This window comes from Gopherus evgoodei, chromosome 1 (assembly GCF_007399415.2).
Source record: "Gopherus evgoodei ecotype Sinaloan lineage chromosome 1, rGopEvg1_v1.p, whole genome shotgun sequence".
In the NCBI taxonomy this organism is placed as follows: Eukaryota; Metazoa; Chordata; order Testudines; family Testudinidae; genus Gopherus; species Gopherus evgoodei.
Window position 1 is genome coordinate 58,756,916 of NC_044322.1, and position 26,842 is coordinate 58,783,757.

Consider the following 26,842-nt stretch of genomic DNA (forward strand, 5'->3'; position numbering starts at 1 on the left):
TCAGAAGACAGGATACTGTGGTAGATGTGGATACTTTGGTCTGACCCAGTATGGCCGTTCTTATAGTCCTACTGGTGTAAATCAATCTGAGTTCCCACAGGAATAACAAATTTATGGTGGCTGCAAAATCTGAGTTCCAGCGGTATGAGTCACCAACTCAGTCACAAAGAATAGTTAACAGAAACAGGTCATGTGTCTTAATTATATGAGCAAGAGAGAGAGAGAGAATCCAAGGTGAAATAATGTATTTTAAAGGGTTGTTGGCATAAATTTAGGATGGCTACATTACTCACAAATGGTGGAAGGTAGAGGACATTAAGAGGTACAATAGTATGATTAAAAAGTTAATGCCAATCAAACCTTTAAACTATACCACCCAGTCCCGCTTTGGGGCAGCAGGAGTTGGGGGGATTGTCACATTTTACAGAAAATCTGTTGCAGCTTTCTTCCTAAAATGTTAGAATTGGCTACGAGTAAGGTTTTGAGGCCCCAGCTGGATATAAGGGAGCAGGGCCAGCTCCAGCTTTTTTGCTGCCTCAGATAGCGAAGAAGGAAAAAAAAAAGGTAAAGCCGTGATCGGTGGCACTTTGGCGACGGTTCTACTGCACCACTTCATTCTTTGGCTGCAATTTGATGGCTGGTCCTTCCCTCCGAGAGGGACTGAGGGACCTGTCGCCGCATACCCGTGCGTGCCACCCCTTTCCATTGGCCGCCCCGAGCACCTGCTTCCTGTGCTGGTGCGGAGAGGGTCCTGTAGGGGAGAGATATGTGGCTTTCTGGACAGAAAGAATCTAGATTGTGGGCTGGACAATTTTGAGGGAAGAACCTTAGGAATCGCAGTTCCTAGGGTGAGGGGTTGAACTTATCTCTGTTACATTTGTTGTTACCTACCTGCTTCTTAACTGAGCTGAACCACAAAAGGGGTGTGTGTTTGGACCTCATATAAAGTGTGAACTGTGTCTATAATTGAGAAAAGAGACAATGTCCTAGTCAAATATATCAAATATTATGATCAAAAGAGAGAACAAAAGAAAAGCCTAACAATCCCCCCCAACCCACATTGGCTACCTGAAGTCCAGTGGGAGCACTGTGCATGCACAGGAAGGAGGACCAAGTTTGAATATCAGCCTCTTGTTCCCCATGCTAGCTGCCGCCTTGTCCAATCACTGTTTCCAAGTTGCTTTACCAGTACGTTAGTAAATGTGATGCTGTTTGCTTCCTAACTGTTGCTGGTTGCAGGTCAGGGAACAGTATCGGGAATGATCAGAATTGGAAAGCAGTGGAGTGGGGAGGGTCATGTTAGCTGCCCTATGTGCGCTACAAGATCACTTCATGCCTGGGCTGATGCCAGCTTGTGGGAAATGCTGGCATTAAAGTGGTGGGTTTATTTAATTTCCAAATGTAACAATACCCTCCCAGAGATTAGTGAGGTTCTAGAGTACTAGGAAATCTTCTTAGTCCTCATCCTTTTCTCCTGCTTTCATAAATCTTCATCTCACCTTTACCTCTCTTCTTCCTCTAACTCATGCTAGCTCTATTGATACTGGTCTAAACCTGGCCTTCGATCATTCATGTCCACACTCTTCACCGCCCATTGTCATTCCCACGCTCTATCCTATTAAATCTGTTGCCATCCACTTCCTTCCCTTCTGCTCCCTCTGGAACACATGCTACCGCTACATGAAAAAAATAAAAAAATAAAATTAGTAGTAGTATCAAGATGTGTATAGAATGAACCTAATTAACCATGTAATATCATTACAATCCTTGTCCTCCCTTCTCCTTTTCTTTCCCCTACTGTTTATTGTTCTCTTTTGCTGCATCGCTTCTGAAATTAGCTTGTAAACTCCTTGGGGCATGAAGACTCTCTCTTGTTTATGTGAAGCACCCACCCCCTTTAGACACTATACTAACAATAATCCTCCTCATATAAAACTATTTGCACTGACTACTCATGGTGTAGCATCTGCACCTAATTACTGGGGAAGTCTGCCTTATTCACATTAGTTAAACAACAATTAATCTTGATAGGGAACAAAATGACTAATAATAACTGGCCAGGTCCAGCATTAAGACAGACCAGATTGCTGAGAATAGTTTAGTGATTGATAATGGACGGGAATGGAAAAGGGACCTTGGGAGCCCAATTTACTGAAAATGCAAAGGAGCTTTATGGAAATCCCACATACTCTAAACTGGGTGGTATTCTGCACTAATATTTCAGTTTTATTATTAGACAGAAAAAAATAAAGTTCCCAAGATGCAAAAAACCAAAAAGGGCTAGATAAAAATGTGCTTACTCAATGCATAATGCATTAACTATATTTTGTTCCATTTGCACAGAGCAAAAGAGAACAAATAGCTAATGTTCTTGGCCCTTCCTGGGCCTTTGTCAAGAAGAATTTCCCTCAGCAGTTTGGTGGGGAAAAAAGAGGAAAAAAAAGAAAAAGACGTAGACAAGTTTTTAAATGGGTTCCTCACGTGAGTCTACAAATCTGAATCTACAATTACCGGTGTTTTTCTTTTTCTGTGCACAGTCACTTTTAGTTGTGAATAATAGAATGTATATTTCTAGGTATTGAATTAATGGGTGGAAACTCATGCCCACTGATCGTATAGTCCAGGCTTAGTCCTGCAGACCTGACTGTTGCAAGCAGCTATTACTCAATGCAGGTAGTTGTATTGAACTTAATGGGGCAATTTGTATATGTAGGGGTTTGTTGAATGAGGCTTTTACACACACATGCTGTTATTTGTACCAATGAGTGACTGTTCTCAAAACTGAGTGTGTAAATTTGTAAACTGTTTGTCATGTTATCCTTAAATCTTCTTACAATCTGGGTATAAGTAAAGTAGATTTAAAGGCTGTAACTTAAAACCAACCTTTTTCTTCTGAGAGAAGCGCCTGCCTACTCTTCACTGCACAGTTAACTTAGGTTCTGACTCAAGTGCTGTCCCCAACCCAAATTCTGTCCACACACAAAAACCTCTTGCTCTAGTGTGGTGGTGCCTTACAGCTGAAGTAACTGGGCCATCTGGGAGTGCAGGCTTAAGCCTGAGTTTGGCTTACACTGAAACTGCCAACAGGGCTCTGCACTGTGGACGTAGGCAGGATTTACTGTAGACTTCTTCATGCCATATGTTCTGTACTTCAGGAGATGGCAAGATACCATCAGTGGAGAGTAACCAGTGGTTTTAACAAACACATCTGAACAGTGGCATTGATTTGCTTGCATTTTAGCATTTTTCCCAATTAGTGTTGGCTATACATCCATAGAAACTGCATTCATTTCAATGCAATTCCTGAAATGACCTGTGACTATCTTTGTATTTCTGTGTGTGTGTGTGTATGTGTGTGTGTGTGAGAGAGAGAGATGGATGGCAGGAGAGAGATCACTTGATCATTACCTGTTAGGTTCACTCTCTCTGGGGCACCTGGCATAGGATACTGGTCTAGATGGACCTTTGGTCTGACCCAGTACAGCCGTTCTTATGTTCTATGTTTGTGTGTGTGTGTGTGTGTGAGAGAGAGAGAGAGATGCAAGCAATCGGGTGTTTCCTGTATACCTATTTTTAAGGAACTCTTCAAAGGTTTGTATAAGGATTTTTTTTTATTATGCTTTCTCTTAGCTCAGCCATTTGCTTCCTGTAGGAAAGATATTTGTATATCTGTAAAGTAATTTTCTAATTTTTATAGTATTTTCTGTATTGAGAATCATTATAAGCTAAATAAGTCTAAAGATTTACATATAATTGATGATAATGTGTGAAAATTTAAGCTATGCATTTCTGAGAAATGTCACCATGTTTGATAGTTTTTGTAAGATGACAAACTAGTCATGTGATGCTGCCCTTGTAGGCTAGCACTGTCTTTGAAAATGCCTTGTGGTTCTAATTCCTTGCCAACACAGCTTTCCAGAGGTACAAAGAGGCCTCACATTCTGGATAACTACCCCTTAAATATACTTAGAACAGATTACAAGAAGCCTTTAGGTCAAATTTTCACAGTGGTTTCCATTTGTGGTAATACAGCTGTTGTGTATATAAATCACTTGTGCATGCAGTTTTTGAGGGTTATTAGCTCTTGGCTCCTAAGATATATCTACACTGCATGCTCTTTTTGGCAATGTGTAGAGTGCATACACGAATAGCCCCCTCGCATTGGTATAAACTGCAGTGTCAATGGTGAAGCCTGGTTTAGGTGAGTAGAGTACAGACACGCCTCAAGGGTGTGGGTTTGTACACACCCTACACAGCTCTCCACTTCAGGGCTGCCCGGGGGGGGGCAAGAGGGGCAATTTGCCCTGGGCCCCGCAGGGGACCCCATGAGTTTTTTGGGGGCCTTGGAGCAGAGTCTTTCACTCGCTTTGGGGGCCCTGGAAAACTCTTGTGGGTCCCAGGCCCCTGGAGCTTCTTCCGCTCCGGGTCAGTGTCGGCAATTCGGCAGTGGGGGGGTCCTTCCTCTCTTTGACCTGCCGCCGAAGTGCCCCGAAGACCCGCAGCGGGAGGTCCGTCCGGCACTTCCGGGACCCGCCACCGAAGTGCTGGGTCATCAGCAATTCAGCGGCGGGGGCCCCCTGCCGCCAAAGACCCCAGGCCCCCTGAATCCTCTGGGCGGCCCTGCTCTACTTGCCCAAACCATGCCTCCCTCTCAACACTGCTGTTTTTAGCTGTGTAATGTCCTACCAGGGAAAAGCTCTGGCAGGGGAGAGGCATCAAGGAAAGGCTCCATCGGCTCCTTGCTGCTGGATACTTTCCCCATTGCTTCCCCCTGCCAGAGCCTTTCACTGATATATATATAGCTACACACTGCAGTGTGGGCACAGCTTGTTTTTCACTGCAACGTGTAGCTACACGTACCTTACCTGCAGCCAACACTAGTGTGTAATATAGAGCTACCTCTAGATTCCACAGTGATAGACACATTACGAAAGTGTATAGATGTGACTTTGCAAACACAAGTGGAACTTACATGTGCAGAATATGGCCTTCATTTGTGTGTGTGTAGTAATTTGTGTGCAAAAATTTTTAAGCCTGTTTTTTCTACACGCTAATGATAGGCTGCATATGCACAAAAATGAGTGCTTGCACAAATTGAACATGAGTCAAATACAGAAATATTTTGTATGTGCATGTGGTCGCACAAAAACTGCATGTACATGATTTTATAGGCAAAATTATACTTGCACAAAAGGAAGCCATTAGCTACATGTCTACACTGGAATAAAATACCTGAGGCACAGCGGTGACTGGCTCAGGTCAGCTGACTTGGGCGCGTGGGGCTCAAGATGTTTGCGCTCAGGCTGGAACCCGGATTTTGGGATCTCACAGCACAGGGTCCAAGAGCTTGGGCTCCTGCCTGACACCTTCTACACAGAAATTTTACAGCACAGCCCAAGCCCTGTGAGCCCAAGTTAGCTGACTGGGGCCAGCCCCATGTGTTGGTAGATGTACCCTTGAAGGTTCCTTTGAAAATATAGCTCTAAAATCTCTTTTTGATTTTTTTTTTACCTGACATTTTCTCTTTGAAACTAGTGATTAGAACTTCCAACAGGTTCCCAAAGGCTGAGGTGGCATGGCAGGAATGAATCTGAAATCAAACAGTGAAGGTTTTAGGATCCTAATAATAGTGAGGTTTCATAAAGTCTCCATAAGACTGACTCCTGGATAAAGAGTAGCTTGTTAAACTGAACCAAGTTGGTGAAGGTGAAAAGGAAGTGTTTTGAAGAATAATGTTGTGTGATCTTGTAGTCTCCTCCATGGAGGTTTAGTGCAAGCAGGCAGAGTCCCTGGAGCAATGACATTGGCACGAGCTCAGTAACAACAGATATGTATTTATTACTGGAAGGGTGGACAGAGTCAGCTCCCCTCCTGCTGCCGCTGACTCCAAAAACATTTTCAATTCCCTTGGACAGGAAGCACCTTCCTTTTAGGGGTTGTCTGTGGATGTATCACACACGCAGACTCAGCCAGCATAGTAATTCGGTTTCAATAATGACCCCTCGTTCAATGAAGGCATGTGCCCTCTTATTTTATGATGGTGTGAAGTCTCAGAATTCTTCTGATGTCTTTGCTGCTTCTGCATTTCCAAAGAACCAGAAACACCTTTTTCCATCTCAGGCTGGACCGGAGTCTACATGCCTGTTGGGTATGGACCCTGTCACTGTGATCTGCACGTGCACTACTTGAGCCTGGAAGGAACACAATACACTGTACCTGGTAATCAAAGTGGAGTCCATGAAGAAGTTTCAGTTGATCTAATGCAGAGCAGTTTATCTACTGAGGCTTTCTATACTTAAAATACTACAACGGCTCAGCTGCACCACTATAGTACTTCGGCGTAGACGCTACCTGCACGGATGGGAGGGGTTCTTACATCTGTCTCTGCTGAGAAGGAGTAGCTACGTGACCATTGATGAAAGAATTCTTCCGTCAACCTAGTTCTGTCTACACTTGGACTTAGGTTGGCTTAACTGTGCTACTCAAGCATCTGGATTTTTCACACCCTGACCAATGAAGTTAAACCAACCTAATTTTCTAGTATAGACCAGGCCTAAGTACCACAGGTTAATGGGAACATTTCCCTCTGGAACTTTGCTCGATGCATTATCTCCTAGTCCAATAATGAATACAATTCCATGTCCTGTTTTCATTCATCTGAGCCCTAAATGATGTAGGCCTGGCTCTCTAAAGGATTACTTCTCTCTCTCTTCATGAACAAGAACAGGTACCATCAATGGGTTATTTAAGTTTTCAGGGCCAAGTACAAGCCTTTCTCTATGGCATATGCTTGGCTTCAGAATCCTGTTCAACAAGAAGTCAGATTGAGCCCAGGTCATAGCCTCTTACAGCTAAGTACCTGTAGGCAAAAGTCTTCCCATAACAACAATGTAAAAATGGCTGGCAAACTGGAAATGACAGAAAAACTAGAAGATATGCATATGTGCTGTTTATTTAAAAGGATGTCCTCCCTGAGGATTCCTGTTAACTCTTATTAATTTTCTACTTTTTTTCCCAGTACAAATCAACATATTATAGGTTTCATGCCTTAGATAATGGGTAATAACATGAGGAAACCATGTTTCTAAAGCTAAGCTAGATATTTATTAAAAGAACTATTTAAAGAGATGCTGCAGCTTCAGCTACCGTTCAAGCTATGTACATACAGATTCACTTCCTCCAAACACTTCCCTCCTGCAACCTATGCTCTTGCCTCCAGGTTTCACGCAGTTTGATACACTGTATATTGATGGTCAAGTTGGGTGAAAAATTTATTTGAAGCATATGACAGAACTTCCTCTTGGATTTAGATAGAAAATTGTGTTTCACAACATGCTTTATTTCTTGCCAGCGATTGATTGGGTCATATTCTACTTTCAATTATGGTAACATAACTCTGGAGAAACACTATTGTAATCAGTGGATTTACACCTGTTTTGTCTCATTCAGACATCTTTGTAACCTTTCTCATCGTCACCTCCCTGAGGACTCTCCCATGTGACCTCTGCTTTTTCCACTAACCCAACTCATAAATTATTATGTTTTTAAATAGCACTTAGGCTGTCGTAGCTGCTGCTAGCCTTGAAGATTTGTAGTGTTCCCTGTAATTTTGAGATGAAAAATATTGGTTAAGTGACAGAAGAAATATTGCACTTCAAGATAAAACTACTTTTGTATTTCATTTTCTGTTCAAGTCATTCATATCCCTGTCACTAACCTCATTAGGTCAAGGGCTTGAGGCAGGGAACGGGCATAACATTTTTGGTCATAGTGATCCATTCTTCAGTATCCGAGTATTTGCAAATATCTGTAATTTCAAAATTGAAATGAATTTTGTATTTATTCCACAGGCAAATATTATAAATACAATGTGTTATTGAAGTTTACATTCCTCTGGAATTCATAATTAACTGGCAACTTTCGGCAATTCAAACACACATGACTTTGCACTTGTTATGCTGGACATATTAATGAATCTTCTAGTGCCAAGGCAGTTTCTTAGGATGCCATCCTTCTGTCTGTAAAGCAAATCCTACATTTTCAGAACATATAGGAAATTCTATAAGCCAAGTAGTTGAAATAATAAAATAAAATTAATCAGGCACATATTAAATGTGAACCATGGAATGAAGCATCTGCAGCACTCAGTGGATGTCTGGATAACACACTTGCAGTGCTATTTTGCCAGCTTTCGTCTGGAGTGGTTCATCAGAACAGAACAGATGCTAGTGTGAAATAGGTCATTAAAGCAGCAGGGCATTAGAACAGAGACATTTCTTTTTTCTTGCAGCAACAGCTATTCCTTTTTTATTCACACCAATTATGAAAATGTTAGCCAAATCTGAAATATGAATGCATGTATTGTGACAAACTAATACTTGCAAAGGGCATCAAGGTAAAAGCTAACTCAGTGATGAAGCTTCACAAAGCAGTCCTTTTATAATATAGATAAAGGAACCTTCACAATGCTCATGTAGGCTGTTTCTTGTTTTGTTTTCTGTTTTTTCTGTTTTAGTATAGATGTTACTGAATGCCTTCTTGGTGGCAAATGCCCAGAAGCAGAGATGCTAATTCTCGTGAGTTTCATCAGTCATTTCAAAGGAGAGGTCACACAGATAAGAAAAATGAACAGTATGTGAAGCAGTGACATTCAATGAGTCCTTGTCACTAGCAGCCATTAGCATGCAAGCCTGCTGTTATGTTTCAGTGCTTTATGTGCTTTTCTTGACCAGGCAGGGAGCCTTGGAGCACTGTAGCAGTTAGTACCAAGCAAGTTATTGTTTCTTTCTTGAATGCCTTATATTTTTAGTACCATTGAGATGCTTCTTTGTCCCCTGTGCATCTAAAATTTTAAAGAGAATCAAAGAATGTATAATTTATATCTTTCCCAGAGGTAGTGGAGTGACTCAGTGATATCTGTGGAGACGATTTTAAATTTCATGTCTTATGCAAGAGGTGATTTTTATATGAAAATTGTAAGAGTTGGCCTCGGGGATACCCAGATAATTATCCTTACAACACTGGGTGTGGATTCCCGGGGGATTGTAGCTGAAAGCTATAGTGTATTAGATTTACCTTTGTGTATCATAGTTGCCATAATGGAAAACACAGCAACTGATGCGCCTTGGGGAATAGAATTTGTATTTTAACTCTGAATAGCATACATTGGAGATATGAGAAGGCAGGTTTTCCATGACTGTGTAGAAGAATTCATAAAAGGCTTAAGCATTTGTTTACCACTGAAATTCTTTCTGTCAGTTAAAAGAAAAAAAAATTGTTTACTGATGTAGGGCAGGACCCATCACTACATCCTTTATCACGTAGCACAGCTCCACTAGACTATTTCTGGTTTCATCAAACTAAAAGCCTGGAAGTGCCATGGCTAGAAATAAATGTCTGCTGCTTTGATATGCTATATGTTTGAAAATGCCCTTTAAGATCTGTATAATAGACATTTCAAAGAGAATATCAATTGGTGCAGCATTCTTATTTTTACAATCCAGTTGTATGTATCCATTGCAGTTTTATCAAAACTGTTTTCAGTAGTGTTTTTAAAAACAACAATTTAATGTTATTTTGTATTCTCTTTTTTCTGAATTATGGTAAATAAACCCTTCTGAACTTGGACTTTCCAATATTTTAATGATTTTGCTGCTTCCATAGTTTAAGATGTTTAACAACCTCTACACCAGTGCTGTAGTCAGCTTTTTAGCATTTAGTTCCTGAAGAAACAATGATTTTTTTCCCCCTCTACTGGAGGTCATTGTTTTTAACTTTTGTTTCTTGATCTTATAGGACTGGCCATGAGAATTTTTTATCTTCCTTCAGAAGTACGCTAATGGGGCTGCTGATAAGCAATCTGCTTTTGTAAAGGTCTGTAATTTATATTGAATCCCTGATTATTTCAGCATATATGTTACTGCATTGATTAGTATCAGAGGGGTAGCTGTGTTAGTCTGGATCTGTAAAAGCAGCAAAGAATCCTGTGGCACCTTATAGACTAACAGACGTTTGGAGCATGAGCTTTCATGGGTGAATACCCACTTCTTCAGATGCATGTAGTGGAAATTTCCAGGGGTAGGTATATATATGCAAGCAAACTGGAGATAATGAGGTTAGTTCAATCAGGGAGGATGAGGCCCTGTTCTAGCAGTTGAGGTGTGAAAACCAAGGGAGGAGAAACTGATTTTGTAGTTGGCAAGCCATTCACAGTCTTTGTTTAATCCTGAGTTGACGGTGTCAAATTTGCAGATGAACTGAAGCTCAGCAGTTTCTCTTTGAAGTCTGCTCCTGAAGTGTTTTTGCTGCAGAATGGCCACCTTAAGGTCTGCTATAGTGTAGCCAGGCAGGTTGAAGCGTTCTCCTACAGGTTTTTGTATATTGCCATTCCTAATATCTGATTGGTGTCCATTTATCCTTTTCCGTAGAGACTGTCCAGTTTGGCCAATGTACATAGCAGAGGGGCATTGCTGGCATATGATGGAATATATTACATTGGTGGACCTGCAGGTGAATGAACCAGTGATGGTGTGGCTGATCTGGTTAGGTCCTGTGATGGTGTTGCTGGTGTAGATATGTGGGCAGAGTTGGCATCGAGGTTTGTTGCATGGATTGGTTCCTGAGTTAGAGTTACTATGGTGCAGTTTGCAGTTACTGGTGAGAATATGTTTCAGGTTGGCAGGTTGCCTGTGGGCGAGGACTGGCCTGCCACCCAAGGCCTGTGAAAGTATGGGATCATTGTCCAGGATGGCTTGTAGATCCCTGATGATGTGTTGGAGGGGTTTTAGCTGGGGACTGTATGTGATAGCCAGTGGAGTCCTGTTGGTTTCTTTCTTGGGTTTGTCTTGCAGTAGGAGGCTTCTGGGTACACGTCTGGCTCTGTTGATCTGTTTCCTTATTTCCTCGTGCGGATATTGTAGTTTTGAGAATGCTTGGTGGAGATTTTGTAGGTGTTGGTCTCTGTCTGAGGGGTTAGAGCAGATGCGGTTGTACCTCAGTGCTTGGCTATAGACAATGGATCATGTGAAGTGCCCGGGATGGAAGCTGGATGCATGAAGGTAGGCATAGTGGTCGGCAGGTTTTCGGTATAAGGTGGTGTTAATGTGACCATCACTTATTTGCACCGTGGTGTCTAGGAAGTAGACCTTCCATGTAGATTGGTCCAGGCTGAGGTTGATGGTGGGGTGGAAGCTGTTGAAATTGTGGTGGAATTTTTCCAGAGTCGTCTTCCCATGGGTCCAGATGATGAAGATGTCATCAATGTAGCATAGGTAGAGAAGGGGCATGGGTGGACCAGAGCTGAGGAAGCGTTGTTCCAGGTCGACCATAAAAATATTGGCATATTGTGGGGCCATGCGGGTGGCCATAGCGGTGCCACTGATCTGGAGATATATATTGTCATCAAATTTGAAATAGTTGTGTGTGAGAATAAAGGCACAGAGCTCAGCAGGAAGGAGACTACAATACCCGCATGAGGAAATAAGGAAACAGATCAACAGAGCCAGACGTGTACCCAGAAGCCTCCTACTGCAAGACAAACCCAAGAAAGAAACCAACAGGACTCCACTGGCCATCACATACAGCCCCCAGCTAAAACCTCTCCAACGCATCATCAGGGACCTACAACCCGTCCTGGACAATGATCCCACACTTTCACAGGCCTTGGGTGGCAGGCCAGTCCTCACCCACAGACAGCCTGCCAACCTGAAGCATATTCTTACCAGTAACTGCACACCGCACCATAGTAACTCTAGCTCAGGAACCAATCCATGCAACAAACCTCGATGCCAACTCTGCCCACATATCTACATCAGCGACACCATCACAGGACCTAACCAGATCAGCCACACCATCACTGGTTCATTCACCTGCACGTCCACCAATGTAATATATTCCATCATATGCCAGCAATGCCCCTCTGCTATATACATTGGCCAAACTGGACAGTCTCTACGGAAAAGGATAAATGGACACCAATCAGATATTAGGAATGGCAATATACAAAAACCTGTAGGAGAACACTTCAACCTTCCTGGCCACACTATAGCAGACCTTAAGGTGGCCATCCTGCAGCAAAAAAACTTCAGGAGCAGACTTCAGAGAGAAACTGCTGAGCTTCAGTTCATCTGCAAATTTGACACCGTCAACTCAGGATTAAACAAAGACTGTGAATGGCTTGCCAACTACAAAATCAGTTTCTCCTCCCTTGGTTTTTACACCTCAACTGCTAGAACAGGGCCTCATCCTCCCTGACTGAACTAACCTCATTATCTCTAGCTTGCTTGCATATATATACCTGCCCCTGGAAATTTCCACTACATGCATCTGACGAAGTGGGTATTCACCCACAAAAGCTCATGCTCCAAAACGTCTGTTAGTCTATAAGGTACCACAGGATTCTTTGCTGCATTGGTTAGTATACTATCTGTTTATTACTTTTAGAGCATTGATATATATGAAATAAGTAAAAAAGTTATAATTTTATTCAGAAGGGGCTAGGTTTTGAGGGAGAGATGGAATTATTTTTATTTCTTGCAAAATTGTTAGGTCATATTCCATTCTGTTACAGTGGTGTAAATCTGAAGTGACTCCTTTCATTTCCCATTTCAATGGAGTTACTCCAGATTTACACTACTGTACTTGAAAAAAGAATTTGATGTCTAAGTAACTTGACCAGACAATAGTGTTTTGTAGTATGTGGCAAAACCACATTTTCATAAAAGTCATTGTAGTTTATTGCTTGCTCCTGCCATTCCTGTGGTTAAGTTGTGAGTAGTTTTGTAACTAACACTGCAGATGCTGCCAGGAATAGAAGAACAGGCAGAGAGTCAGTTGAACTGTTTAAGCTTTTGGGCCATAAGGTGAGCCCTGGCTCATGGAATGTTTCAATATATTTTTTTAAAAGGTTTTGGATATTTTAAATAACTGTAAAAAGACCAGCTTGTTGCACGTGAATTATGAGAATAATAATAGTTTGAGTCCTGAGGTTATAGTGTGGTAGGGGATGGTGAAGGGATCATATATTCTTGTCATATATAATTGAAGTCTAATAAATATGGCAACCTAAGACCAAAATGATTTAAAGAATAGAAAACACTGTACTGCATCTCAGTATATTTTTAAACATAAGTAGGCATTCTTACAGTACTATGTTTTCTATAGATATTTGGTGGGAGAAGTTAATAGAAATCACCCTACCTATGTAGCTGCTTACATGACTGCCATCACTACAGTTTCTGAGCACATGGACTTCAGTTGAAGTTGTATTGAACCTAATAACAATTTCTAAAGTGAATATTTACATCCAAAATATGCCCTATTTATTGTGTGTGTTTATTTTGGGATGGATGTTTAAAGGTATTTATGTAACATCTGACTTTGTGCTTGAGACAGCACTCTTTGTATAGTCAATTTCACTGTTTCCTATGTATATAATTATGTAGTCACAGAGGGAAATTTGCTTGTAAATGCAAATGTTAGCAGGGGGACATGGACAGGTGTAATACCTGAAACTACTTTTAATTCATTTTTAAAATTGACTACATTTGAAGTTGAGTGTCTTTTTAAGAGGGCTCCAGATCTGAACGACCTCTAAGGCAGTTTGGAACCAGATCTGAACTTCACACAGCTTTTACATCTATAATGGAATGAACAAAAATCCCAGATCTTGCCCATTTGAAACCGAATAGGTACAATGAATTTTATGTCATTGTGTAATGGAAAGCTACATATTCTGAATCTGGACTACTCAGAGAAAATTGCATAACCATCAATGATTCATGTCACTCTCAGGCTTTACAAATTCTTTTCTTCTTTCTTGCAAGCTGTGACCATGATATTCCCTGGGGCAAAACTTGCGTTTTTGTTTTTGAGGAGAGAAAAAAAAGTGCAGACACTGAGAAGGATTCAAGATAAAGGGAGAAAACTTACTGCTAGTGTTGGCATTTGGAATGTAAATCCTTTATTATTAACTGTGATTTTTATAAAATCTGGCATTCCAGACTTGCCTAAGAGTGACTTCGGGTCATGGTTCACTAAAGTCTTCGAAGAATTATGGCTGAATCTGTTTAACAAAGTGGTTGGGATTGTATATTCTTTTACCTGTGTGTCTGAAACATTTGGCACAAATTGAGACAATGACTATTGTGCAAATGGGGCAAGATTAGTCCTTTGTTTAAAGACACATTTTAAGGAGGGAAGAGCTCATAGGTTCATTGTTCGCAAGTCTGATTCTTGAAAAATAATGGTTTCTGATTTATATATAAATTAGAACTATTCAGATTAGAGAGCGGACAAAAGAATTGAGATGATATACATATATTAAAATCATAAGTGGCATAGAGAAAGTGGTTTGAGTACTCCTATATACACCTTTCTTACCATTCAAGAGCAAGGGACAACGAATGACATTAAAAGGCAAGATGTTTAAACTAAAAAAGAAATACATTTGTACACAGTTACTGAGGCAAAATGTTTAGTAGGATCTTGAAAAGGGTTAGACATTTATGTGAATAATTAGAGTATCAGCCGCAATTACATTATTTTCACTAAACATTTATAAGGCATATCAACTTACATACTTTAGGACATAATTCAATCACCCACTGCCTAGGTTCAGGAAGAAGCTTCTGTAATATCCATGTTGTTGTATAATTGTCCATTATGGGGGTTATACACCACCTTCTGGTACTGCCTGTGGTGGGAGAGAGGATGCTCCACTGCATGTATCATTGATCTGTTCCAGCATGACAGTTCCTGTCTTTTATGTTTAATTGCACACTTTTTTGGTATTTTTTTCCTACAACTATTTTCCCTCTTTCTGCACAGGTTATTTTTCTGCATTCAGTATTTTTATTTCCTGCTTGTGATGCCTCTCACATTCTTTCTCTAAGCCTCTTTTCACTTTCTCTTCCAGATTTTTTTCTTTTTCAATTTGGTTCTTATTTGCTGTTGAAATTTCCTATTTCCCCTCTTGGTGTTTATCTGCAGAGGACACATCTACCCAACAGTCCTTCTGTGGACATTCTAAACTCTACCCAGGATATTGCTATGGCAAAACATGTTTCGATTTTAGGGGAGAAAAAGTATAAACATTGAAAACAATAGAGACTAAAGAAAGGAAACTCATTACTGTGCTGGAATAGGAAAATCTTTTTAATGCACTTTTCCCCCCATCTCTGAGTTGTGTTTCCCTCTCCCTCACTTCCTCTTGTTCTATAGCTTTCTGCCTTTATCTCATTGCTTTCTCTTGGTTTTTCATTCTGAATATGCTCAGATTGACTATAATCCGGCTTCAAAATAGAACATTGAGTCTAGTGAATGCCACTCGGTTGTTGGTGAACTCAGAACAGATTTAGGAGCAGCAGGCCTTCTCTAATATAATGAGATGCAAGCATGAAAATACCAATTTCACAAAGGCCGGGGAGGGCAGTTTTCCTACAGTAGTGTAAGCATGGCAACCCACTACCTTTGATCTTCCTTCCAGAGCCATGCATATATCTAGTATGCCCTTCTGCTCGCATACATTTGGAAATATATATGGTTAAAAAACAGGATTTGTGTACATCACAACTTTAAACGCAGATCTTCAGGGTCACCAGTCTCTCTTCCTTCACTGGTCGCTGCAGGGCTTTTCGGGACGGCTGCTCACAGCTCAGTTCTCCTGCTAGAGGCTGCAGGAATGATGGAATGGCTACTCATGCAGGATGTTAGTAACTTTGCAAATATGAAGCAGGGGAAAGTAATGCATTAAATAGAGAGGAGTGGAGGGAAACAGGAAGAATTTGCAAATTCTTCCATCAACCTACTCACATCTATATCAGGGGTTATGCGGACCTATCTGCAGTGCTCAGGGTATGACATTGTTCATAGCCATGAGTGACATAGCTAGGCCAATCTAATTTTTAACTATAGATCAGGCCAATGATGCAAATTGTTCTAGAATCGGATTCCTCATTGGGCATACCTGGTGATCAGTTCCCTCCCATTTCAAAGGTGGCTGTTAGTTCAAATATCTTAGCCAATCTCAACTATCATGGTATCACAGAAGAAAGGCTGTCTCTAAAGTAGGTTGGACAAAAGCCATCAGTGCTCACATGCCACATTGATGAGCCTATATAAGAACCAAGAAAGAGAATTACCCCTGCCAGAATATAGAAGCCAGTGCAGTTTTAGTAGCCCAGGTATAATGTGTTCTCTGTGAGCAATGCTACTAAGTAAGCAGTCAGATGCATTCCACACCAGCTAAAGTTTCACAATTATTTTATTTATTTTGTTAATAAAAAGGATGCCTCAACAAAGCATCTGATACCCAGCCAATTATAGCTTGCTTCTGTCGCTCCTCTGTGCCCTGCCATTGGCCTCCTGGCGCTGAGCTTCTCACATCCTTCTCTCTGTTTCCTCCGAAACTCCTGTCGGAGGAGTTTTACCCGGGCCCACTGTTCCCTTGTCATCTGCCCCAATTGTTCGTGCAAGGCCCACTGTACTTCCCACTGTCTCTCCTGGTTCTCCCAGACAATCTGGAGCTCCGTCTCACACCGCTCCTGTGTCCTGCCAGTCCCCCTCTGTTGGGGCCCTGGCACTGGAACCCAGCCAGGGACAACACAAGAGCCTTCTGCAAAGAATACCTCCCTGTATTTGGGATCCATCACCCCTTTGCTTCCCTGCTTGGCAATAGTCCCAGTCCTTGCCTTGCCCCTAAGAGTCCCCTTGTATCAGAGTGGACCGCATATGCCCACATTCTCCAACACCTTGTAGCATGGTGACAACTCACCGGTGCGCTACCTCCTGCTGGTTGTCCAGGGAATTAGGTTTTCCAGCCTTGGAGTGCCCTCTGCTGGCCGGTATCCCACATGCCTCAGGCCCCCGTGTCCCTCCTAGACCCCGGTGCCCCTTTACCTTGGATGGTGCCCCCTGGCAGTACTCTCACTCTCTGGGTCTCCCCACCCAGGGGAACCCCCAAACCTCTATCCCCACCTTGCCTCAGTGGCTACTGCCAACCATCGTCTAGCCCCTGCTCATTGGGGCAGGCTGCAGTCTATAAACCACTCATCATCGGTAATGGGAGTTTGGACCTGCTGCCTTTCCTAACCCTGGGCTGCACCTGTGCAACCCAGTACCTGCTTGGGCCTTTAGCCAGGCCTGCAGCCTGGGGAATTGCCAGGCTGGAGCTCCGCTGCTCCTTTGCCTTTCCCCAGCCCTGCTTTACCTCAGGCACCCTGCTCAGCTCCCAGGTACCCAAGTCCTCCTCTCTCCATTGCTAGAGAGAGACTGCCTGAGTTGCTGCCTCATGGCCCTTTTATAGGGCCAGCTGTGGCCTGAATGGGGTGTGGCCCCAGCTGTGGCTGCTTCCCCAATCAGCCTAACCTATTGGCTCCCAGGGGCAACCCTTTCCCAGGGCTGTTTTAACCCCTTCCAGGCCAGAGCAAGGTAACCACCCTGCTACTAGCATAAAACATATTCCAGTTATGTCATATTTACATTCGTAAGCATATTCCATAAAGCATTATGAGGTGCAACATCACAACTCCCTCAACCAAAGGAACTGATATTGCCTTTGCCATGTCTTACTGATTCTTCCAAGCCACCATCATCATCATCTCAATTTCCTGAGGATGGAGCTTCTTCCAGCTCATTCTCATCTAGGCTCCAGTCTGAGCTAGTTTCCAACTGGGACCCTGAACTACATCATCTGATTGGGTCTAAATAGAGACATAGAGGTGGCTGCCATCAACATATTGAAAACACCACACCTAATGCCTCATAATGCTCCCCTATATATGCTTTGAACAGAAAGAGTGACAGAATGGCACTGTACAGCACCCTGCTCACTTGAAAGCTTTTTGGAAAGTGAAGCAACTATCCTCAGCTATTCACCAGTTCTCTTTGAGAGAAAAGAATGGAGCCACTGATAAGCAGCCATGTCCACTCTCTCCAGGGTCTTCTGGTGAGTCAACAATGCCTCATAATCAATGATATCGAAGACAACTGGTGATCTAATAATACCGGCATTCAGATTTGGTCTTCATCCATCATCAGGGGAAATCATCAATCAGCTGAATGAATTCAGTTTCTGCACCAAACCAGAAGTTTTCAGAGAGAGCTCTAGGTAGAGCATGCTGCAATAATCCAAAATGAAGGTGAGAAAAACATGCATTACTAGGGTAAGTTCAGTATTTGAAAGGAAAGGTAGCAATCTCGCATCCAAGAAGATGAGAAAAAAGCAGTCATGGTCACTGCTACTCTCTGAAATATCCAAACGCAGCCGTGGCTCCAGTAAGACCCTTGAGTTACAAATGTGAGAAATGAAAGATGGTCTAGCTCCCTCAAACATAGCAGTGTTGTGAAAAATCTTTTCCCCTTTCCTACAAAAAATCCATCCCAACATTGGAAAGTGCAAATCCTTTCTCTTTTGCTATTTATCTAAAAAAGTGCAAAAAAAATTGGTAGATTTAACATTAAATGTGCCATTGAAAGTCACTTTACTGAAGTGGAAGAAGAGAACATTGAGTTGGATGATCTTATAGTGGATACATTTGCAATTCCATTGCATTAGCAAAACTATGCTGTGATGATAGTTCCAGCAACCCTTTGGCATCAGCTTCATTCAGGAGCAATCTCTGTTCATCCCCAAGACTCAAAAAGTCTGCAAAGTTCCATCTATGATTATATCATAAAACAGTCATAAGACAAAGACTTTGATACGAAAGTTGCGAACTACTTCTAGGTTATCAACATCTCCTTCAGCGTTGTACAAAATGAACATTTTAAAGAAATGATTGAATCACATCTCCTGGGATGTACTGCTCCAGGCAGATATAGATTCCTGGGATCAGTTATTAGCAGCTACAAGTGGAGACGCAGAAGGGAAAAAGAATGTAGAGCTAAAAAGAATCCATATCAGCATTTAATGCAAGATGGTTGTTTGGGAAAAACAATCCAAGCATTCAGGGAATAATGAATTCCTACTTAATGTTATTGATTTTACGTCTGACCACAGAATATAGTGTCTAAGATGTCTTATAAGAACACTTTGAGAAGTGGGACAAGAGTTTGGCTCAGACACAAAAATAAAATACAAAAGGTGGGAGAATGTATCATGTGCAGTCACCCTAAAATTCACCTGTCTGGGTATTCAGCACACTATTAAAAATTCACTGAGAAAATCATAATGCATAGCACCCTGAAAGTATATTATGGAGCTTGAAAAGTTCTTCCAAAGCCACCCTCTGCCTGCTTGTCATGTGAAAAAGGGGGATTGGTGACCCCAGTTTCCAAATTACATGATGTAATTCTCAGAAAGATTGTGTCTTTATATTTACATCCATCTAGCATAAGGATGTTGACATTTTGCACTGAGTAGGAGAGACGTTTGACTGAAACACGACACACAATGTACAGAGCAGGACTGCACAAAAGTGCATTAAACTTACGAGAGCCATTAAAGAGGAACCTGACAGATAACAGGCTGATGACACTATTGTCACAGTCTCCATGGAAATCTGGCTTGATGTAATTAATAAAGAACTTGAGTTTGGAACCAAAGGCACACTTATTCTGAGAGGCCATGGAACCTTTCCATTTCTTAGCTAATGAGACTGATTCCAAATATAAAGGTCCTAAGCTGAATCCAGTAGAGGGGAGAAGATGAAATATGACTGCTTATTCATAAACTTGAGTATTGGTATTCTTGTGTTTTTGCTTACAGAATTGCAGCCTTTTCATTTTGGGAAGAAAAATGTGTTTCTTTTATATTTGGGGGATAAATATGCTTACGAAGTGCATTGCACTGTTTTGTCTCTTTCATTTAGTGAAACCTTTCATGAGTTTGGCTTTTATTTTGGAGAGGGAGTGTTCTTCTCCACACTGACTTGTGGGGTTTTTGTGGGGAGCTGGGAGTTGGGGAAAATTACAGCAGCCTTGCTAGAAAGGGTTTCAAACATAAACTCTGTTTGTTCTAGTTGTTTTCCATGGCCTGTCAGCATTATCTGTCTCTTATCCTGGGTGAGGTTCTGCAGACCAGTTGCTATCAAGTTTTCCTCTCCACCAGACATGAGGAAAGTCAATCAAATGAATTATCTGGGTTCAGTGAAATAGAGACCTAGAGCTGGATGTCTTCTGTATACAGAAAGAAGCACAGTCTGCACTGCTTCAGTATTTCCCTAAGACGCTCATATTTACATAGAACAGGAGGGTGACATTGAAAAGCTTTGATGCCTCACAGGTAATAGGATATACATCAGACAGTATGATCAATTACCAAATATTACTCTTTGGGTTTTCTCAGAGGATAAAAAGAGAAAAAACAAATGAGTTTTGCAATGTCTCTTATCTCCTACAATCTGCAGCCATGTCAACAGTACCTTGAAGTTAGTGATGTCAAAGACAGAAGAGTGTCTACACGGACAGTCAGACTAGTATATTCAAAAGTGGGAATCTGACTTAGGAGCACAATTCTTATTGAAAGTTTTGAAAATTCTATTCAATCTTTTGTTGCCAGAAAGTGGATGTTGAACAGTGAGACCAGCCCAGTCCAAGTACTGGACCTAGGACTAAAGCCAGTTTGATAAGTGTCAAGGAAATCTGAGTATGTCAGATGTTGCTTGGTTACCACCTTTTCAGTAATTCACTTTTCACCTCTCCTCAAAATTAGGCAGATTTTAGGGAAAACAATAATTGGAATAATTCTCAGTTTCAAGACATTACTGTTTGAAAAAGCTGAACAATTACTTCTTTGAGATGCTGTCACCATGCCCTCCAGAAAGAAAGAAATGAAAGTGTTTTCCAGTAACAGACCTGATATCTCCCTCCTAGAATTTATCAGGCAAGAAACACATTGATCCAATTTGCAGGTTGCAGCCTGAAGGTCCCTAAGCACATCTAAAACCTCAGTGTGTGACAATGGCTTAAAGTTAGAGAAGACGCTGCATTTGGTCCCTGGCATTTGTCCCACGGTGCAGGCCACCAATCCCATTACAGTCTGAACAGCCTTGTCCATGAAGTAGATGAAACTTCCTCTGCTTCATTGGTCAGTTTCTCTCCTGTTTATAGGCAATTTTACTGCCTCTCTCCCCTTCTTTGCTATCATGCACTAGCTCAATGCTATAATGTTCGGGTTGCAAATACTGCATGGAAATGTTTAAATCCAGGCCAAAACATTTTTAAAAAATCATAGAAATCTTTCTGTTGCTCTTAGGTTTTGTAGTATGTTGTCTTTCAAATTTGTCTTAAGACAAAATTTTCACTTAAAAAGACAGCGTCAATATGATTTAATTTCCTTGTCTGCTTTTTAAAAATCACCTGAGTATTTAAATTGACGTCTTATCCCTCTCAGAAAGCCTTGTTGTAATGATTCATTATGCTTTACCAGCAATAATGAAACAAAAATGAGTATAAAATCATTTGGTTTCTGATTGATTTAGAGTTAGAAGATAATTCCTCCTTTGTTGTTAGAGACAAGTTTAAAAGGGCTACTATGGCAACCAAAATTAATGACAAACATAGAGGCTGTTAATCATGCAGACTGAATGGAATAAGAAAAGCCTTAATCTTTACTGAGCCCATTTAATACCATCCCAATTATTTGTGTGAAGAGTTAGTAGGTGCATCTCTCTAACGAGTGGCTGGCACCACTGACCTCACTGACTAGAAAAAATGAGGTTCATGATACTAGGCAGAACCTTTGTGGTGGGTCTTACCCCTGTTGATAAGATGGGGCATGATCCATGGGTTTTGGATTATGCTCATAATTGGCCACTCCCATCTTATTATTTGTCAAGTGCTGATAGTGTGCTTAGTGCTGTGTTAGACACAGAAATAAAGACAGTTCTTGCCCCAAAGAGTTTACAATCTACAAGGCAGACAAATGCCAGGAAAAAAGGTACTGTGGGATCCAGGCAACCATGGTATCATAGGGTATGTCTACACTGCAGTAAAAGACCTGTGATACTGAATCTCAAAGCCCGTGTCAATTGACTTGCGTTTGCAAGGCCCAGGCTGCAGAGCTGAAAATAGCAGCGTAGACATCCAGGCTCTAAAACTGGGCAAGGGTGAAGGGTCTCAGAGCCCAAATATCAACACTGCAGTTTTAGCCGCGCAGCCCACGCCCTGCAAGCCTGAGTTAGTTGACCCAACCTCTCAGACTCAATGCTGTCATTTTTTCTTTTCAGAATAGACGTACACTTAGACTGCTTTTTAAAATATAATTGGAGGCAATAGTGATGCGATGTTGATGTGTGTTAATGATCCTGATGTGACAGACAGGACAGCGATACCTCTTCGTAGAAAAGGAGGAGTCTTCAGGAGCCATGCAACCAATTAAATATATAAACAAATGCTTTTATATTACCAAAGAGGGCCTCATGTGCTATAAAGCAGGATTGATCTATTTTCTGCCGCGTGAGAACTGGCCAACAAACTGATTCTAGACATGCTTTGTGGACATGCTGGTCTGTTATCCTTTTGGAAGAAAATACATCCATAGACAGAATTTAAAGTATGCAACATAGATTAACTGTTCACTTTTATCTGTGCATTTATCTCAGGGCTCCAGATGTATGGCTGAATCCCATATGGTCAACACCCCATAAGGTTGACAACCTATGGCTGAAAGCCTACATTGCCAGAAAATTGATGGGGGGGGGGCTGCAAGGGCAGGGTTACATATCTGCAGGTTGAGTGCGGAGAGGAGCTGTCATCTAGCAACATGATGCTGACTCTCCTCTTCCTTTGAGGCAGAGGTGTCAGCTTTCCAGCCATATGGTTGTTGATCTTATAAGGTGTCAGCTCTATGGAATTCAACCATATGAAATACAAAGTGACGAATCAGAAAGTACCCACTTTGATTTCCATAACAAAATTCTTAACTTTAAGTCAACAAGGAAAAAGTTTCCAGTGCTGTGATAGAGATGAAAAGCATCAGCTTAAAGAGCTAAGTAGTATTCACTCTTTTACAGCAGCTCTTCAATAAAGATCTAAACTCAGCCTGACTAAACAAAGCTATAGATTAGAATATTTACTGCACACTGTGTAGTATTTTGTCTGTAGGCCCTTTATGTTCAATAGGCACACAGGCATCTGTTTTATTTCACCCTTTCTCAGTAGACTGAGATATTAATCCAATAACTGAAGGATTAATTATATGACACAATAATAGATAAATGACATATGTAATACAACCCCAAACCACTGTTGCAGTTATGGTTTTTCATGTGTACTCTATTGTGGTTAATAGCAATACATAAACTTGTGACTCCATGTTGTTTAATCTGTTGTGGCATATCTAACTCCAACACCTATTGCCTATCTGTTGTCAGTGTGTCATCTACTGGACTAAATATATAGATCAAAATCCTGCAGTCTATACTCAGTCAAAACTCTCATCAGTGTTAACTGGAGTTTGCCTGAGAATGAGTGCAGGATTCAGCCCGTGGGAACAAGAGAGCTAAAAGTCATTGTGATATCCAAACTGTGAACATGTGATGTTTTGTTTATTTTGAATATGGCAAGTGTGTTTGAAAACGTTACAGTCCCTAAAATAGCCTTTAGAATGTTTCCTCCCTTCCCTCCTCTACCAGAAAAACATGTCAGATATTTGAAGATAATATAGGTGGATGAAGAAAGAAAATGTTATGATTAGTTGGAAATGGATTATTTTCAGTATAATAGTTAGAATACCAGAGACCGCCATGCCCTCACAGCACTCCCTTAGCTTCTGCCACCTATGATATCTATACTAAACACAATGTCATCGGTTAGCTACGGTGGTGCAGGTTCATACATATTTACCAATTTGCAAATTATGCATGTGCAGCTCTGAACAGAGCTGTTCTTTCTTTGTCTTTCTGCTTTTCTTCCTTCCCTAATGATTCAAACTGCTTCCATGTCTGGCCTCAGAGGGCTGTATTCTGAGCTTGTAGTTTCCTTTGTACACCAATTAGGTCTTTAGCATTTAAATTACAATTTTATTTGCTGATTTGGGAGCATCCTTTTTGGTAGAATGAGATTTTCTTCATCCTGCAACTGTTCTTTGATATAATGATTTATTAAGGTACGAGGAGAAATATTGATCCTGCTAATAGCTTCTGCCTTGCCGCATAATGCCTTGCATTTTACTCAGCTGAAAGGGCCATATTCCTTTGCTCATCATCTGATTGACCATAAATGCTTTGGCCTTTCTCCAGCAATTATCACACTTACCAAAGCAGTGGGTAAAAGTCAAGTATTTATAGACTAATTAGAGAAGTCAACATGTCCAAATAGTATACTTTACATAACACAAGGAATCATTAGCTAGTGGTGTGTATGAAATTAGGGAGCAGTTCTATACTGTTTAAAAGCAAATTTAGTAAATTCATAATTTTTGTATGTACATTATTGATTAGGCCTGTCTTTCATGGGGATTTATACCCTACAGCTGTGATTTATTAATGGCATTTATGCTTATATTTCATTGATATTTTCAGTTGTATTCTCTCTCGTGTATCCTTACCTCCTTTTGAAAAAGCTTTCCAATGTTATTGCCTATAGAAAGATGGTGAAAGATCAGTTGGAACCGATTCCTATTGTGGTTTTCACTATTCAACTTGGAAAGTGCATTATTCCTTTAGTAATGGTAACAGCCATTGGTAACCGCCTCTATTGCAAGGGGGAAAAAAAGACAACTACATGAAAAATATAGAACAAAGCTTATTTTTAAATGACAACAGTCCACACTACTTTATTCACCAAAATGAAGTCAAATGCTCATTACTTCTGAAAACCAGGTCGTTGATGTCCCGCGTTGGGAGCTGAAAACCATAGACATAAAATATTGATGGATACTTTTTTGAAAACATTGTCTTAACCTCTTCTTTACCTCAGTTTCACCTCTTGTAACCTGGCATATTAATACCTATCACTGAGGGATATAGTGAGGCTTAATTATTAATTAATGTAAAAGGTGGCAAATTAAAAACTAATAATGTGATTTTTATCCCACACAGTGTGTAATTAGACTTGGAACTCATTGCCTCAAGATGTTGTTAAGGCTGAGAATTTAGCAAGATTCAGAAACGGATTGATTGTTTATATGGATAATCAGAATATCCAGCTATAGTAATTAATGCTAATGTAAGCGGTGGAATGGTCCCGCTATTGTGGGGAACTTTCCTGGCTTCTGCACTACCCCGGTGAAGTGGGCTGGTGGAAGGATCTGAGTCCTCGCTCCCACTTCCTTTACCCAGAGGCCTCCCTGCCCTTGAGGACTCCCCTTCGACTCTCCTGTCTGGCAGAGTCCTCGTAACCTCAACAAGGCTGGGCCCAGGATTCCTGGGGGGCTCAACCCCCAATCCTGCTGTGGTCACCCAGGACAGGGGCTAGGATCTCCCTACTCCAGGGTACTCTCTTTGCACTGCGCACCTCCATGACTCACTGATCACATCATACAATTTAAAGCAAATACAAGTTATTTAATTAACAATTAATTTTAAAAAAGAATAAGGAAAAATGGGAAAGGTTAAAGGAAAACACATCACTCTGCTCTGTAGCAGAGAACATTACAAACAGTCTCTCTGGAATGTCAGGGCACTTCACAGTTTGTTCCTTGTAGGTCCCAGGCCTCCTTTTCAGGGCCTGGCTGTGCTGCAGGGATGCTGCGGGTTGGACACTTGCTCTGGCGGTGGCCACAAACTCACAGGCTCTGGGTGGTAGGACCCTTCTCCCCAGCGTCACTGCTGCTCTGTCAGGGTTATGATCCCCCTCCAAGTCTGGCCTGCAAAGCCTCTTGGCTGAGGTGTCTCCCTGTGCTGGGCCCACTGCCCAGGGCCCCCCTCGCTCTCCCCAGCTGCTCACCGCACCCACGTCCGGACTGCTCCAGCCCCAGCTCCACACTGCCTCAGCACGGCTGCTGCTGCTGCTCTGCCTCCAGCTCTCTGGGCTGCTTCTCCGGCCTCTCTGGCTCCAGTTGCTACAGCTCTGCTCCCAGGGCAGGTCTGCTCTGCAGGCTGCTTCTGTGACTCTCTCTCAGCTCTCACCTGCTTCCTGGGCTGCTTGTCTGGCCCCCTGGCTCTGGTTGCTGCAGCTCTCCTCCCGGGGCAGGTCTGCTCTCTCTGGGCTGTGCTATGGCTTTTTGGGCTGCAGCTCTGCTCCTAGCAGCTTAGCTTGGGCCCCTACACCATCTGACCCAGGCAAATCCAGCTCACATGGAGAACGGGACCCACCCTGGCCTTCTGTCTCTTTGATTAACCTGTCCGCCCTGTCAATCAGGCTGACCTGGAGCATTGGGCTCTCGCCATTGTTCCTGAGGACTGTCAGTCTCATGGTCCTGATTTGCCATCGATCCCTCCCCTTTTGGTGCTGGGAGCTAGCAACCAAACACCCCCACTGAATGTTAGTAAGGGGATAACAGTCTCCTTATACTAACAAAAAGACTAGATGAGATATAAGCCTCATGCATCAGGGTTTTAGCCAATCTTTAACTATTAAAGGTTAGGAGCAGACCTAGTGCATATAAGGGACCTATTATATATACATATCTACTGTAGGATACTTTCATCTTCCTCTGAGACATCTGGTGCAGTCTGGACCTCTGGTCCGATCTGAGGTGGCAGTTCCTGTGTTCCTCTATTCTAAAATGATCTGAGAACCTCGGTGGGAAAGTTCTGTGGAAACGTAAAGCATTATTACTGTCCCAGTTGAAGTTTCTGTTTATAAACACACTTTTAACACCCAATTTAAATACCAGATGGCATCTCTCTCTCTCACACACACACACACATGCTTTTTTAATGGTGAATTTAATATTTGTGGAGACGGTCAGAGTGACAGCACTGGACAGGGAAATGCTTCACTCACAAAACATGTACAA

General features: G+C 41.8%; 1 protein-coding gene across 4 annotated transcripts in view; it reads left to right on the forward strand.

Moving 5' to 3' along the window:
* Nucleotides 1-26,842, forward strand: part of ENOX1 (ecto-NOX disulfide-thiol exchanger 1) — a 543,507-nt gene that overhangs the window by 138,988 nt on the left and 377,677 nt on the right. For 3 of the 4 annotated variants that reach the window (XM_030565681.1, XM_030565691.1, XM_030565701.1), the window contains one exon: nucleotides 9,796-9,873. The exons of the other annotated variant lie outside the window; for it this stretch is intronic. The gene's annotated coding sequence lies outside the window, so the exon portion shown is untranslated. The remainder of the gene's footprint in view (nucleotides 1-9,795; nucleotides 9,874-26,842) is intronic. 4 annotated transcript variants of the gene reach the window in all.